Genomic DNA, 17,519 nt, shown 5'->3' on the forward strand with positions numbered 1-17,519 from the left:
GGAGAGGACACATTTAGGAGATAGTGATCATAACATGACACAAATTGAAACTTGAGTTTTAATAAAGTGTTTTGCAGAGGAACAACAAAAAAAATGGAATTTTACAAGGGCAAAGAGCAAATAGTAGAGTGCCTTCAAGCTAGAAAAACTGTGAAAGAGTATTCTTAGCTGAAAGCACAAAGACCAAATGGGAACTTAAATAATATTAAAAAAAAATACTGTTGTAAATACTTACCATATGGCTACTAAACTTCTAGGAAATCCTTGGAAGCATTAAAAGAGGGATACATGGATGCAACCCCAGTGTTATCATGTTCTAAATCACTAGTTAGACAATATCTTCAATATGATAAACAGGTGTATAAAGGACCTAGAAGAACTTGAGAAGGTTCAGAGTTCAGCAACATCATTAGTAAAGGAAATGGAAAGAAATTACTTTTTACTTTGGAAAAATGGTATCTCAGAGGTGACCTAATTAAACTGTATACATATATTTGAGGTCAAAACAAAGGTTTGTAGAAAAATAAATAATTTCATAACAATGATCATGCAATAAGTGTAAATGGAAGAAATGCTTCATCATCATTAGAGGAATTGGTTATTTACTGTAAGTGTGTAAATCTATAAAATTCCTTACCACATGAGGTGACCATAGCAAATTCACTAATATCAATGAAAAGGTAGATTGTATGCCTTTATTAGAAGAAATAGTATCTGTAGCTATGGTTAGTAGCAGACATTATAGAGTGATTGTTCCAGTGATTTTATCTAATTGTTATTTTGGGGATCCAGAAGGGATTTCTATACCCCTGTGAAGCTAGAGTGGCAATTGCCACAGTGAGGCCTTATTCTGAAGTGACACAATACAAGCTTTTATGAAATGTTGACATTTATGACCTGTGTTTTTGCTCAACTTTATTATATATAACATAGCTAAAATTGGTTATAATAACTTGATATTGCTAATAATTATTATATATATGATAGCAATGCTAACTAAGAGATATATAAGTAATACCGTATATACTCGAGTATAAGTCGACCCGAATATAGGCCGAGGCACCTAATTATACCACAAAAAACTGGGAAAACTTATTGACTCGAGTATAAGCCTAGGGTAGAGAGAGAGTTTAATGAACATTGAAGTAAAACATGAAGCTGTGGTCAGAGGGATGAAATCTCCCAGACATGGCATGAAGTCCCATTAATCCAAGAGGATGTTTTCCTTTCAGTTAACCATAGGAAAGAGGGCATTATCAGACCTACTCAGAGAAGTGTTGGGTTTTGCAAATAAATGGAGTTTTGTTCTTTTTGCTTTCTCAAGTTTGCTGTCTCCAATTGAAACTCCCCACAAAACAGTTATCTGAGTGAGTGCTCTCACTGTATTGCGTTTTCAGTAGATCATATGAAGTGGAACAAGTGCGTTAATCCCCTCAGTGTGAGGAGAGGCAAAAACATGGAAAGTTCAGCTCAACATAAAGAGCGCACACAGCCCACCCCACATGCCACATTTACTGCTTACCCGGCAGCCATAGGATGTTCTTAGTACACTTGTTTTTTTTATCATGTCCAACTTCAACCCGAGGGGGGAGGGGAAGGGGGATAGGGAGAGAGTTCATGCTTTTACTTACCTCCGCAGAGACTAGGTCAGTCAGGGTTCGTGTGCGCGGAGACTAGGTCAGTCAGGGTTCCACCTCCGCAGTGGAACGCATGTGCGTTTCACTGCGGAACTTACGGCAACAAGCACCAAACTCTTGTAAGTTGATTTTTTCTTTCTCTTTCTCTTCAGCCCTTAAGCGGAACTTAAGGGCTGAAGCTATGGAGGCAGGCACCACCCTCGTTATGGTCGTGCATTGATCCTGGAGTATCACTCGAGTATAAGCCGAGGGGGAGCTTTTCCAGCACAAAAAATGTGCTGAAAAACTCGGCTTATACTCGAGTATATACGGTAATTGAATTGTTTAATGAATCAAAATATTGTCAATATATTTTGTATTTAGATTTATGTAAAGCTAGACATGTAGTCCATACTTACCAACTTTCTTCAGCTCTCTTCCGGGAGCCTGCCGAGATTTTTGGACCCCCCCCCATGATGTAATGGCGCAAACACGTCATTTGACAGTGGGGGCGGGGCCAAACGCCGCTTTTCACCAGGAATGGCGGTGTTTGGGACCTAATTCTGCCCACTTCACTAGGAAGTGGGCACTTCCTAGTAAAGTGGGCAGAATTCGGGGGAGATTACCACACTCTCCTGGGAGTCCGGGAGACTCTCACAAAATGCAGGAGTCTCCCGGGCATTCCAGGAGAGTTGGCAAGTATGATGTAGTCTCCTCCTGATTTGTTAAGGCATGCAAAAGGACCGTATTGTGAGTATTTTTTAAAAACTCACATATGTCGTTTGTATGCACGTCCATATTCAAGGTCGAGTATATGCAAGCAATACGCATATTAATGGATAAGGGATGAACTCACTTGATGTAAAACCTGGTACACATAGTAGTGAGTTTTTATTTGCTCCTTCATGTGATTCACGAGCAGATGTACTTTCTGCACGACATGCATTTTATTACCTATTGAAAGATGAATGCACGTGCAATTCCTTCCTTATCCTCATTCACCTTATTATATACACGTATCATGACATAATTGTTATTCTAAACATTTCTAAACCTCAATACAATCCTTTGTATCATACATTATCATATCAACCTGTACATCAAGGTGTAATTGCACGATATTCAAAACTGATATAGAACATATCTCTTCCTCTATTACATTTATAGACATGTGCTCAGTGGTGGGATTCAGCCGGTTCGCACCGGTTCTATAGAACCGATTCCTAAACTACTTGCTGGCCTGCTCTCCAAGGGCCCCCCGCCGCCGCATGCACTTTCCTGCTGTCAGTTTCTAACTGACAGCAACTGCTCCGGGCCCCCCTCTCTCCGCGGCTTTCCCCCCCCATTGCCCGTTTGACCTAACCTGCTCCTGCTGTCAGTTGCTGTCTGACAGCTCTGCCCATGATTTTTTTTTGCGGCAGCGGCGGCGTGGGGGGGGGGAGGGTGGTTTGCGGGCGGGCTCTGGGCTGCTCCTCCTCGTTGGTGGGGGGAGCAGGGTAGCAAAAAAAATATATATATTTACTCACCTGATCTCAGCGCCGGCGTGCCTCCTTCCTCTCTGCTCTGTTAATGCTGAATGACAGGCGTGACATCATCAAGTCGCGCCTGTCATTCAGTGAGGAGCAGTGCGGAGAGGAAGCAAGAAGAGAGAAGACAGAAGAGAGGAGAAGAAAAGAAAAGCCAATAGAAAGGTAAGTGAAAAAAGGGAATTAAGCAGAAAGGCAAACTATGAGGAAAAAGGAGATGAGAGAGGCACAGTAAGGAAAAAGGAGATGAGAGAGGCACAGTAAGGAAAAAGGAGATGAGAGAGGCACAGTAAGGAAAAAGGAGATGAAAGAGGCACAGTAAGGAAAAAGGAGATGAAAGAGGCACAGTAAGGAAAAAGGAGGTGAGAGAGGCACAGTAAGGAAAAAGGAGGTGAGAGAGGCACAGTAAGGAATAAGGGGTGGAGAGAGGCACATTAAGGAATAATGGGAGAGAGGCACAGTAAGGAATAAGGGGAGAGAGGCACAGCAAGGAATACGGGAAGCAGAGAGGCACAGTAAGGTAAAAGGGGGGGATGGGAGAGGCACAGCATGAGAAAAAAGGGGGGAGATGCGCAGATTGAGGAAAAATGGGGAGACAGGCACAGTATGAGGAAAAAGTGCGGGGGAGAGGCACAGTATAAGGAAAAAGGTGGGGAGAGAGTCACAATAGTAGGGACTATTAATTTAAGATGGGGTGGTTTGGGGAGAATGAGGTCTCTATTAAATGTGCCTATGAATTATTTAATGGCAGTGACAGGTTCGGGAAATAGGTATATTTCTGAAATGCAAATACTATTCATTTATTGCTGGACCTGTTTGTAGGGAGGGAAATAGGTTTATTTATTAAATATGAATACTATTATTTTAATGTTGGGGCTGGAGGAAGGCCTAATTATTAATCGTGGGTGGTATTGATTTAACCTCGGGGCTGGCTGTAATTTTCTAAATGTACCCATTTTGTTTCCAAATAGGTCCTCCAACATTCCAGGATCCAGACAAGCCGCAACTAAAAAAACCTGCAGCACAGGTAGTGAAAGTAAGAAGAACAGGTAGGAGAGAGCAGCAGAGTCTGTGAAACGTTGTGATTCTAGTGGGACAATCCTAATTTTTGGTGACCGTTCAATGGTGTACACAACAATGCAGGTTTTTTGGTCTGTAGGAGGGTGCATCAACACACCCATTAGCAATTTTGAATAAATATTGAATAAAATTTTAGTACATTTTATATATATATATATATATATTATTTTTTATGTTAGTTATAATGTGCGGTATCATTGCTAGTTTTAATGTGCATTATCAATGGTATTTTTAATATGCGGTATCATTGCTAGTTTTAATGTGTGGTGTCAATACCAATTTTAATGTGGTGTTTTGATGATTGTTTTAATGTACAGTATTTTAATTTGTGGAAACAATGATATTTCTTATGCAGACAACCTAGGCGAGCCCTCTGGGAGAGCTGTAAGTGTCATACTGTGGGCTGTAGGTGATGTAATGCAGCATTTGTCACTATTCCCTTAATTTTAGATCTTAGGGGCCCCCCTGTCTTAAGTGCCCCGGGCCCCCCAAAGCCTTAATCCAGCTCTGTGTGCGGCTGCTTTAAATTTTTACACCTTGTGCACTGCAGCTTGCCCTGCTGGCCTGGACAACGATCCCAAATCAGTTTAATAGCTCACACCGGCCTGGCTCTGCTGTTCTAAGCTGTGCAGGGCTGTTCAGGCTGCTAGTCATCATGTAAGCCCCACCCTGCCTCCCTTGTTCTTTGCAACGATTGGCTCCCCCTACACGTGTCCTGAACGCACAACAGACTGTGCAGAGGAGAGATGCGAGAAGAAGATCCAGCCCAGGGAGGAGGCCGCGGAGCCACCATCAGCCATCACGCGGCAGCGCAGAAGAGCAGAGCAGACATGCAGCCCCGGCCGGAAATACGGACATTACTGGGTCACTCACCGTCGCCGACCGTCGGCATCTGGGGTGAGTAACCGTGATGATGCTGATGTGCTGAGCCTGTCACTGCAGGTCTTATCGGCCTACCGCTGAAGGAATGGAATCCTACTCCTACAGTGCAAAGATGGTTAAGGGTAAATCACACAGCTGAAATTGCAAGTGAGGACGCCAATCAAACAGCAATATGGAAATATCTTCACTAACTGTTTGTGAGGTATTTAATATTAAAAATCTTCCGTTACACATAATCTAGTTGTCTTTACCTCTTTTACTGTTCTTATTGCAGTATTTAATGCGTGAATTGTTAGACTACCTTTCGGTATATCTTTTGGTATAGTTAAAATGGTCATTAGGACATAGAACCTGTTGTTAATTTTCTTGAATCCCACCACTGCATATGCTTATAAGAAATAAAACACACACAAAGTTTTTATTATAACAAATTCACTTTTTATCGAGTACAAAAGTAAAGTGAACTGTCAAAAATAATAAAAAATTAAAAAGAAAAAGAAAGTATAATATTTTTTCAACTCTTCGATATATTTACAATTTGTTTTTGTTTTTATTATATTTTGCTCAATAATTTTTGGCAAGGGGATTCTTTTCCGCCTGCAAAAAAAATAATGTTTTTTTTAATTAAAATAAAAATTATAAAAGCTTGTTTCCACATTTTTCTAGTTCAGCGGAGGTCTGTGGTGCTACATTAAGAGAACTTCTCTCAAAGGTTTTTCTTATTCCGACCATAGTACTAGTCAGAGGACTGCATTTTGGAGGCACATGCACCTATTTGGGGAGGGGGGGGTTTACTTGGCAACAAATATTAATTAGGCCCATGAAGTCAGACACCTGTACAATAGCAATCTTCAATTAGGCATAGGCAAAGACACATTTAGTAAATAAAGGTTTTCATGCTAAAAAACAAAATAATATGATACTAGATTTCAAAATCTAAATAAAATCTTCTCCAGGGGCCTAGATGCGTTCCCTGCCTCTTCTTGCTGGGTCTCCTCAGACTCCTCCTTCTTCAAAATAATTAGTGGTTCCTTCTGGGACTCTTTCCAACATGGGGGATGGGGCTCCTCCTGGGCTGGGGAAAGGGCTTGATTGGAGTTTTGGGAAGAGGCCACCTTCTGTGCTGGGGAAAGGAATTGGCTGAGGGTTTGGGAAAGGACTTCCTCTTGGGCTGAGAAAAGGGCCTCCTCCTGGGCTGGGTAAAAAATTGGTTGGCGGTTTGCGAAGGACTGTCTCCTCCTGCTGAGCTTCTTCCTAGCCTCAAGGATCTCTTCTTGGTCCTCGTGTTGGTGTTGGGGGCAGCGTTCTGTTGGAAAAAATATGACACATTAGGTTTTTATTAACTGTTATCTCTGTAATATAATATAATGATATTTCCATGTTAATTATCAAATATAACACATGGATCATTACTCCATTGTTGGCTAACTAAAAACACCTCTACACCACTTCTAAATAGACTAGACCTAGGAGAAGTAGGAATAGTTTGTTATTCTAAAGTGAACGTAATTACATCCTGATGCTGAAACATCACTATTACATAGCACGCCTTGTACCTTGTCCCATGAAGATTCTTACAAGCCATATTAACTAAATGGGCCAAATGAAACTGTAATCATCTGTATTTATTTCTAATTGTGAACGTGTGCATTGCATTCTCCCCTCTGAGATAAAAAAAGAGTTGCAGTTACTGCTTTCTCAGATTGCTCCAACAACACTGCAGTTTGATAATTGTGCACCTGCTACCATACCTCCTCCTCAGGCAAAGCTTTGCAGCTCGGTAGACTGCATTTTTCTGCTTGTTACTAATCTAAGGAGTAGTGTTATATATTGCAGTCTGGCTCTGTCAGATCCACATATATGTTCATGACTGCAATACCATACTTCACCATTTTGTTGTTTTACTGTGCTGCTTTGCAGTCTGCTTTAAAACATGTTGCTTTATGTTTGTTCTTCAGCTTTAGTAAAAGTGTTCTACAGTATACATAGCACAGTTCTTAGTCTCCATGTTCTACTTGTATGAAGGGGCACATACACAGACACTACAAGTAGCAGAACTCAATGCATAGTCCAATGTCTGAGTAAAAGACTGCAACTCAGCTCTGGTTAAGATTGCTGTCTTCATGTTTGCAAGCGAATGAGACTCAACACTCTTACCAGTGATTGGCTCTCACGGCATAAATGGGTGTAGGCAAGTCTGTTGTGAATCCCTACTATACTGGTTATGTATAAAATGACTGCTTTCACCTCTCCTTAATGAAGCAACTGTCATTCAATCAAATTAGTTGGTTGAAACCAGGCAATCAGGGGTTTTACAAAGCCTAGGCAGAGACACTCATACATTACCAATATCAGGAGAGAACGCCACTGCAGACACTATATAAAGCTGGTGAAACAATAATTGTGCCTTGTCATTTTTTGAGTCTAGCTATCTGAAGTGTTTGCATGTTGGATTATACAACTGGCTCATATTGATGCCAGTACTGCTCATTACTGATATGAGTGAGTACAAGGATATATGGTGGACATCAGGGCCAGACTGGGACTAAAAACCAGCCCTGGCATTTACAGAACACAGGCCCACCTGCTGTGGGGTCCATGCAAAATATTGTTGCACGCTAGGGCAGTTGAATATGAAGCACCAGTGTAGCTCCTGCGGGGAACAGGACAGACGCAACACAAAAGAACTTACCTTGTAAACGATGGTCAACTCCAGTCCGCCTCCGATATCCCAGCTGCGACCCGATCCCAGCAGATCCGCAGGCGCAACCCTTGTCACCTCCAACCACGTCCCTCTAAGAAAGAGACAGAGATTACGGCCATGCCTACCAGGTAAGGGATGTCCGAGAATAAGGCAGTGAACAAGGACACTCTCAGTCCAAGCCCCTTGCCGCCTCCTCACTTTGCTCTTGCCAAGGCACGGGGGACTACAGGCACTTGAGACCAGGACTAGTCCCGCCTCAAGAACCTCGCACACCACCCGTTGAGGGCCTAACCGAAAGGGGGAATCAGGTGTGATACTCACCGGGACACTCCCACTTCCGATCCGGTTCTCCTGCACCTCCCCGACACCTGCGGATGACAAGGAACACACAGCCTCCCTCTGCACTCTCAGTGAGACTAATATGGGCACCCACAAAACTAAACCGACTACAACAGCGACCCGACCCTAACAACGCTCTAATAGTCGGCAACGCAACTAAGTCAAACAAATATGACTAACTAGGTGTGGTGCACTAACGGAACTGCTCACTAACCACTATGGGGAACACCAGCCGGTGTTCACGGACTAAACCGGAGGGTGGTTCCTAACCCCCCCACCCAGGCCGTACCAAGAAGCTGCCTTCTTGCTATGGGGTCACCCACGGATCCTAAGGACTGGCTGCACCAGGCCCGACTGAGGTTAACTGGAACAGCACACTAACCTGCGTACAGACTGCCGCCCGGAACAGCCGATCGAAACTGAACCGCCCGACTGCTTGCACCAAGATATCGAACACGTATCCCACTCCGGAACTGCCAGGGAACCTGCACGGAACTGAGGACTGGGACACTCAACCAGAACCACGGGACGCCCCTGAACTGCGTTGAGCTGTGCTGCACTGCCACTGACTCACTCAGTCACCCCCTCTGGAAACCAGTGCGACCCCAGGGACCTAAGGGATGGGAAAACTATGTATGTTCTTCCCTGACTATGTGTAAGCTGGTAACTACACTTGTCCCCACAGCACGAGTTAGTACAGGAAAACACAGGGAACAAGAGCCTACCTTTAATGGGGGCCTGGACACAATTAGGTAGACACCCAAAGTTACAGTAATACAGACAATACTCGCCGCACAGACAGAATACAGTATTACAGTACTTTGTACGCTACTCACCAGAGCACACCGCTGCTAGCCAACCAGCCGGTTGCTACAGCACCCACAGGAGCCTCCGCTCTACTGTGCCTCCTAACTCCGTGTGCTCACCTCACACAGGACCGCGCCTATACTCACAAGGCTCTCACGCCTCTAACACACCACCAGGGCCTTATGCCCTACACACCATGTGCCTCGTGCACAGCTGCCTACAGAGCCTTGTGCTCTGACTATGGGCCTCAGCCCCCTCTCTAACTCAGGGCTCTGAGCCCACTAACTAGGGCCTTGTGCCCTGCTACCTAGGGGTACTAGTCCCTACCTACTCAGGCCTTGAGGCCTCCCTCTCTAACTTCTCAGCCTATGGGCTATCAGCCCCCTAACCAGGCCTTGTGGCCTGTCCTATGGCCTTTAGGCCACTACTTACCTAAGGGCCTTGTGCCCTTGCACCTGGGGCCCTCACGCCCCCTACCTAGCTAACTAACAGGGCCTTGTGCCCTTTATCAATATGGCCTACTGGCCCACTACTTGTTCGGGGCCTAGTGCCCAGTTCCCTGGGCCTTGTGCCCCTAATTAATTGTCCCCACGGGCCTTATGCCCGACCGTGGCCACGGGCCTAGTGCCCGACTTTAGTGCTGAGGCTTCTTACCTGCTCCGTGCAGGAAACTAAGCTTACCACGCCGACGTCCTTCTTCCTTCTCGGGTCTTCCAGACCCTCCAGCCGGCGGCGCCTCTTTTCCTCTTCGGCGCTGGGTCCGCTACTGCTTCTGAGGGGGGGCGCTCTCAGCCCTGACAAGGGCTCCCCGCCGATGACCTTCGCTGCTTGTCTTGCTCCGCCACTCCAGCCAGACATCCCACGACGTCCTTTTCTCTCCGCCGCTGACTCTCTTCTGCCAAAATGGCGCCGGCCGGCGACTTATATAGTCGCCAGCGCGACGTCATCAGCCAGCGAGAGCGCCGATTGGCTCACACGGCGCCAATCTTTTAAATGGCCGGGCGCGAGCTGCGATTGGCTCGTGTATCCGGCCGCTGGTTGGCCAGTGGGGAAAGATGAGCCCTGATTGGCTCATCCTTCCTCCGCTGCCAGAACCTGCAGGAAAGAAGCTATTCTTACCGCCGCGGGAGCGCTGGATGGGTAAGTAGGTTATTTCTTCTTTTTTCACCCTCTTGCTGTGCACAGGAATCAGGGGCATCTTCTGTCCCTCCAGGGACACGGCAAGGCTGGGCATCTCCGCGGGCACCTTTACAAAATGTCAGAGGGAAATATTTTTTTTACTACAGTAATTGGATATGCATCTTTTCTATACATTTTAAATAACACAGTATATAAATTAAGGTGGATGGAGGGGGTGGGTGAGAGCTAAGTGGATGTGAACCATCAGTTTGATTAGGTAGGAAACATTTATATTATTTACCTGCCCCCTTGATTCCCAGGTAGGGCCTCCAAGAGGAATTTTGGGATTCGGTACAGCAACTACTTAGGGCCCCCTCATTAGTCGACAATGACAGAGACTTGTGCGTGAAACAGCACTAGGCCAACCCCCTTTAGCAGAAGTTCATATTATGCCACACCATAGTGCCCCCAGTTGATATTATGTCACACAATAGTGCCCCCAATTGATATGCTATGCAGTAATACTACCATGTTCAAATTATGCCACAGTAGTGTCCCTAGGTTCAAATTATGCCAAAATACTGCCCAGGTTCAAATTATGCCACACAGTAGTGCCCCATGTTCAAATTATGCCACACAGTAGTGCCCACATGTTCAATTTATGGCACACAGTAGTACTTGCATGTTCAAATTATACCACACAGAAGTGCCCCATGTTTAACTTGTGCCACAGTAGTGCCACCATGTTCACATTATACCACAGTAGTGTCCCCAGGTTCAAATGATGCCATACAGTATTATCCCCAAATCATATTATGCCATATAGTAGTGCATTAGTAGTAATCAAAAAAATATTGAACATAAGAAAATGTATACATACTTGATTATGATATCTGTTCTAGGTGCTGAGCAAGCTGTCAGCTTCTATGGGATGCAAGATGGGAGCACCCGCTGGGAACAGGGGACAAGGGACAGAGGAACAGAAGTGCCCCATGTTCAAATTGTGACACAGTAGTGCCACCATGTTCACATTATACCACAATAGTGTCCCTAGGTTCAAATTATGCCATACAGTATTATCCCCAAATCATATTATGCCATATAGTTGTGCAGTAGTAGTAATCAAAAATATATTGCACATAAGAAAATGTATACATACCTGATTATGATGTCTGTTCTAGGTGCTGAGCAAGCTGTTAGTTTCTATGTGATGCAAGATGGGAGCACCCACTGGGAGCAGTGGAGAGGGGATAGAGGAAGTGAGGATCTGGGGGGAGAGGGGGAGCAGTCCTGGGCTGATCTGCACGGTACTTTTCGTAAGGTGGCTGGTTCCTGGGGAGGAGCCAGTCACCAGGAAGTCAGTCAATGTCGAGGTTGGATATTAATAGGCCACTTACCTTTTTAATAATGAAATTGTCAATTGGAAATCAAACAAAACACTAAAACCTATTGTCTTATACTACAACCTAGCTAGCCTATTGTATGATCTGGTCATGTCTTCAAGATTACTGTACATTTTCAGTGAATATCCTTTACAAATTTTAAATGGATGCATAGCTATAATGCACATCAAGGCAAATATATGCAGTTTGCACTGATTTCATATTGTCCAATCGTTTGGTGTAATTTTTGCTTTCCATATTACACATATACACACATGGCAAGAAAAATATAAACTTCACATGTGGAAAAATTAATGTGTGCTATGAAATCTATTAATATGATGAAAAATATGGATGTTAAGGACACAAACATACATGCTTATGATATTATTTTTTTCATTCACTAATTTAGCTGGAGATGTATACAGCTTCTTTTGCCTAAGGCAGTGGTTCCAAAACTTTTTTTTGTTTGCGGCACCCTTAGAGACTCTATAATTTTTTTAAGGTACATCTCCAAAATAATTACAGAGCAGTCCCATTTTATAATTAGTTGGGTCAAAAAATGTAGTAAGTATTTAAATCAGGACAGAAATACTTATTTAGTTGTATGCAAAAATACACATAAAGCCAAGGGAAAATAATATATTTATATATTTTTTTCGATTATATTTCTGTCAAAGAATAATTTACAGCTAACTCACTCTGTGCCCCTGCATCATCTCCACACACTGTGCCCCCTCTGCATCCACACATTCTGTGCCCCCTCTGCATTCACACACTCTGTGCCCCCTGCTTCCACACACTCTGTGCCCCATCTGCATATACACACTATGTTCCCCCTCTGCATACACACATTCTGTGCCCCCTGAATCCACACACTCTGTGCCCCCTGCATCCACACACTCTGTGCCCCCTGCATCCTCGCTGTGCCCCCTATGCATCAACGCTGTGCCCCCTCTGCATCCTCACTGTGCCCTCTCTGCCCAATTGCTCTGCTCTCTCTGCCCCCTTGCTCTGCCCCCCTGCATCCTTGCTCTGCCCTCTCTGCCCCGTCGCTTTACCCCTTCTGCATCTTCGCTCTGCCCCCTCTGCATCCCACCATGGACAGGAAGAGAGAGAAAAAAAAAAATTACCAATCCGACGTCGCCCGGGACCCAACATCCTCTCGTCTGCTGCTTATCACTGAATGTCGGGCGTGATGACGTCACGCCTGACATTCAGTGAGAAGCGAGGAGGGAGGAGGATGCTGTGTCCTGGCACCGCCGGATTGGTAAGTATTTTTTGTTTGCTTTTTTTCCCCTCTTCCTGTCCACAGCACCACTGTGACAGCGCTGCGGCACTCCTGGGAGCCACGGCCCACAGTTTGGGAACCTATGGCAAAGAAGCTCTCCGGCGCTAATAGTGAAAGAGAGAATAAAATATAATAAAATGAACACCCAATAATGCACATAAATCTTTAATCATTACATAGCATAAATATATATACACACAGAAATAGTTAATCCTACTGCAGCTAGTTCTTACGGTCTATTGCTCACCCTATTAATTATTATTAACTTTAATTTGCAAGGCACCACAAAAAATCTGCAACGCCGTAGATAGAGCTTGGCGAAACAGTACAAAGCAAAATGCAGAAAGTGAAGTGTAATAAATATAAATAAAGAGCAATATGTACAAACAAGTACCAATAAGCAGAGAGAAGTACATAGGGCAAAGAGGTAAATGACAATTCCAATGTACAGATAGTAAGGGAAGGAGAGAGGTGGTGGAGTGAATAAAGGGATGCACCTGTGTCCTGTGCCCAATAGAGCGGGCAACACTAACAGGATCAGGCTAGAGAGGGAGAAGAGAAGGCACTGGAGAAGTGGAAAGTTGGGGGTAGAATTGAGGGGGCAGTTGTAGGCGGGAGTGGACAGAAGTAAGGTAAGGACTTCCTCATTGGAGGAAGGGCGGAAGGAGCACATAGGCAGATGGTTGGAAGGCAGTGTGGGGGAAGGGTGAGGCACAGGGGGAAATAGGGATGTTGGATGAAGAGATTTCGGATCTGATGGCATCGATTTTGAAGGAGAAGAGCATTGCGATGTCAGAGGCAGAAATGGAGGGTGAAAGGGGAGAGGGGAGAGTAGGTAATTAATAATAGCGAAGAGGCGAGAAATTTAAAGTAAGACTTTTTGGCAAGAGAGGGCAGAGCTGTTAGTTGAGAGGATGAACTTGAAGTGGAGAATATCCACCCAGAAATGAAATTTCCTCCAGTGGCGTTCCACAGTGCATGAACAAAGTTTGAGGAAGTGTGTGAATTTAGAGTACCAGGGTTGGGGGCTGGAACAACACAGGGCAACGGCAGTGGCAGGACAGGCAGAGTCAAGGACAGAGGAGAGGGTGATGTTGTAGAGGGAGGTCGCCAAGTTGAGACAGGTGAGATTGGCTAAGGGAGAAAAAAGAGTTTCAAGGGAGGAGGTAAAGACAGCAGAGACAAGGAGAGTGAGAAAAAAAGAAGATAATGGTCAGAGAGGGGAAATGGAGAAATGGTGAAGTCAGAGAGGGAGCAGAGGTGGGTGAAGACAAGGTCAAGAGAGCCACCAAGATGGTGGGGGGGGACTACATTGTGATAGACCAAGAGAAGAGGAAAGAGCAAGAAGTTTAATGGAACCTGGGTCAGATGGGTTATCAATAGGGATATTGAAGTCGCCCAGGATGATGGAAGGGAGGTAAGACGAGAGGAAGTGGGGGAGACAGGCCGCAAAGTTATCAAGGAATTGGGAAGTGGGGCCAGGGGGGCGGTAAATGACTGCAACACGGAAATGAGAAGGAGTTAAAAGGCGGATGGAGTGGACCTCAAAGTAAGAAAATGTAAGGGCAGGCTTGGGACGGATGACATATAAGGTACACATGGGGAAAAGGAGGAAGCCCATACCACCACCAGAACAGTCTCGGGGCCTGACGGTGTGGGTGAAGGAAAGGCCCCCATAGGAGAGAGCAATAGAGGTAGCTGTATCAGAAAAGGAAAGCCAGGTTTCAGTAATGGCACAGAGATTTTGGAGATGAAGAGATTGTGCACAGAGGACAGTTTATTACAAATGGATATGACATTTCAAAGGGCACAAGAGAGTGGGAGAGCAGGAGGTGGGGAAATGTGAATAAGATTGGCAAGGTTACAGGTACGGGAGGGAGAGCAGGGTTTAGGCCATAGACTAGGGCTGGAGGAGAGAATGGGTATAGAATGTGAGCAAGGAGGCATGGTGTGAAAAGAGGGAGGGGATATAGTGTGAGAGAGAGATGGGTGGTTATTGAGAAAAGAAGTACTTAAAAGAAGCCCACGGTGAGGGCCACGGAGGGGACAGGGAGGGAATGGACAAAGTGACAAGGGGGAACAAGGGAGGCACTGAATAATTATTGAGAACAATGCACAATGCAATACACAGTAAGTAGAACAAACAGTATGCAGTGAGGTAACAAAAGTAATGATAAGAGAATGGAGATGTAGTACACAGTGACTAAAAAGAACGTAAACCACCAGCAGACAGTAGTATACAAAGCAACAGTGGTAATATAAAATGCAATAATGGTAATATACAGTGCAACGATAGGTAATAAGTATAAATTACAAACATTTTCTAATAATGCAACAATGGGAACTTATGGTGCAACAGTGGCTACTGTACCAAACATAAGGATGTAAGTAGTCCAAGAGGAGATGGGATGGAGGGAGACCAACACCCCAAATGTAGGGAGGGAGAGTTGGCCTGAGAGGATGTTGGGAGTCCATGGGTAATTATGGGGAGGTCCAGGAGTAGTGAAAATCTAGCAGGTGAGTAGGAAAAAGGCAGCAGGTGTGGAGGTATTGAACTTGGACCCAGGGTTCCAACCTCCTCGATGAAAGGGGATTGAATTGAAAGGATGATTAAAAACAAACCTCAGAAGGGTAAATCCACCAGGTGTCCAAAAATTGTCTGCGATCACTCTGACATGAGTATATCGGATCTTGTTCCAGGCAATGCACTAAAAAGAGCCATTGAAATTCACAGCAAAAGCAAGGTCATCACTGAGCTTGAAATCAGCGCCAATTCCCAAAAAATTATAATATAGTTATAATATAGTTAGGTACCTTTGGTGTAAAGTGCAGATTACAAACATTTTGTGCAATACTGATGAAACAGGATCAAAGTGGAAGGTAATACATATACACGTCTATTTAGACATCCATGCTTATATTATTTCTGCAAGCAACGTTGGTTTTTGTTAATAAAACTGTTTTTTACTGTTCCAAAAAAATTTAAATAATCCTCCACCATTCTTTGGATGTTGATAGTTAATAGTAGAATCAGGTGGAGTTACAACAGAGGTGTTACTAATTTTGGTCAATTTTTTTACAGTAGACAAGACCAGGGGGGAAATGTATCAAGCTGAGAGTTTTCCGGCGGGTTTGTAAAACCAATCAGATTCTAGCTATCATTTATTTAGTACAGTTTACAGAATGAAAGCTAGAATCTTTTTATTTGCTATAGGCAACAGCTCCACTTTTCAAACCCGCCGGAAAACTCTCAGCTTGATACATTTACCCCCAGATGTCAAAATGTTGTGCTGAGTCATCTGTATCATCAATGGGTGTTTTTGATTTTTGGAAAGCACACAACAGTAAATAGCTAATGCAGGTAACATTGGCACACAGCGGTAGCTAAAAGGAAAAGTGATGCAAGATGGAATTGTCCTTGGGCCGTCCCACCCACCCTTATGTTGGATCTTAAAAGGACATGCACATTTTAACAAACCAAGCACTTTAGTAACAAGTAGTGTCACTTTTGTGGCTGATGTGCTTGGTTTGTTTGGGCCCCCACAAAACAAGCTAACAATAGACTTAAGGTACCTAAGGTAACAGTAATAAACTCTACTGTGGCATGTTGTTGTTATCATCCTCATCTTCATCCTCACACATTATTAATTCATCACCGCTGGAATCCACCATTACAGAAGTCTCTGTATTTTGATGGGAAAGGCCTTCTTGTGGAAATTGCAGTTCATTTTTATGAAAATCATCTTTTCCACATTTTGAGATAGTAGCCTCCTACGCCAATCGCTGACAAGGTTCCCGGCTATGCTAAAAACTATATCCGAGTACTCACTGGAGGGTGGGCAGCTTAGGCAGCGCAAAGTGAGTTGGTACATGGGTCTACAAATTCCCTCTTTTTCATCCCAGTATGTAAAGGGACTGTCTGATGTGTCTATTTCTATGATGTCATTAAAATAATCCTTCACCATCCTTTGGATATTGATAGTAGGATCAGATGGAGTTATGGCAGAGATGTCACATTTTTTGGTCAGTTCTTTTAGACCAGACCAGATGTCAAAATGTTGTGCTGAGTCATCTGCATCATCCCCAGGTCTCTCTGGAAAGCTAAGTTTTTCCTAGCAGCAGTTGCGTGAGAAACTGAAGGTGGAGACGCCATCCTGTCACATAACACTTGAGCTGTCATCTTGCTCACCAGGAGCTCCTTGCTTCTCTTGAGATCTGAGTCAGTTGGGAACAAAGAGAAGACATAGCTCTTAAACCTAGGATCAAGCACAGTTGCAAAAATTTAATGATCCAATTTCAAGATTTTGATATGTCTTGGATCCTGGTGAACCAAATAAAGTACTTGATCTACAAGTCCGACACACTTAGCGTAATTGCTTTGTTTCATCTTCTCCTTCAGTTTCATAAACTGATTTTTCAAAAGTCTAATTAAGGGAATCACTTGACTCAAGTTAGCAGTGTCTGAACTCACTTCACAGGTGACTACTTTGAATGGTTTCAGTACTTGGACAACACGGAAATTATTCTCCACTGCGCTTGAGTAAAATATATTCTCCCTCCTTTCCCAATGTCATGGCTTGTGGAGTAAGCTTGGATGGCTTTTCGCTGTTCCTCCATCGTCAGAATCATATACAAGGTGGAAATCTACCTTGTTACCACCTCTTGCTTCAGTTGGTGGCAGGGCAAATTAAATTGCTCTTGTAGGTGTGTAAGTGTGCTCACCTACATTTTCTCTAGCACCTGTCACTTGCTAGCCTGGGTTGCGATTAAGAG

This window comes from Mixophyes fleayi, chromosome 5 (assembly GCF_038048845.1).
Source record: "Mixophyes fleayi isolate aMixFle1 chromosome 5, aMixFle1.hap1, whole genome shotgun sequence".
Taxonomy (NCBI): domain Eukaryota; kingdom Metazoa; phylum Chordata; class Amphibia; order Anura; family Limnodynastidae; genus Mixophyes; species Mixophyes fleayi.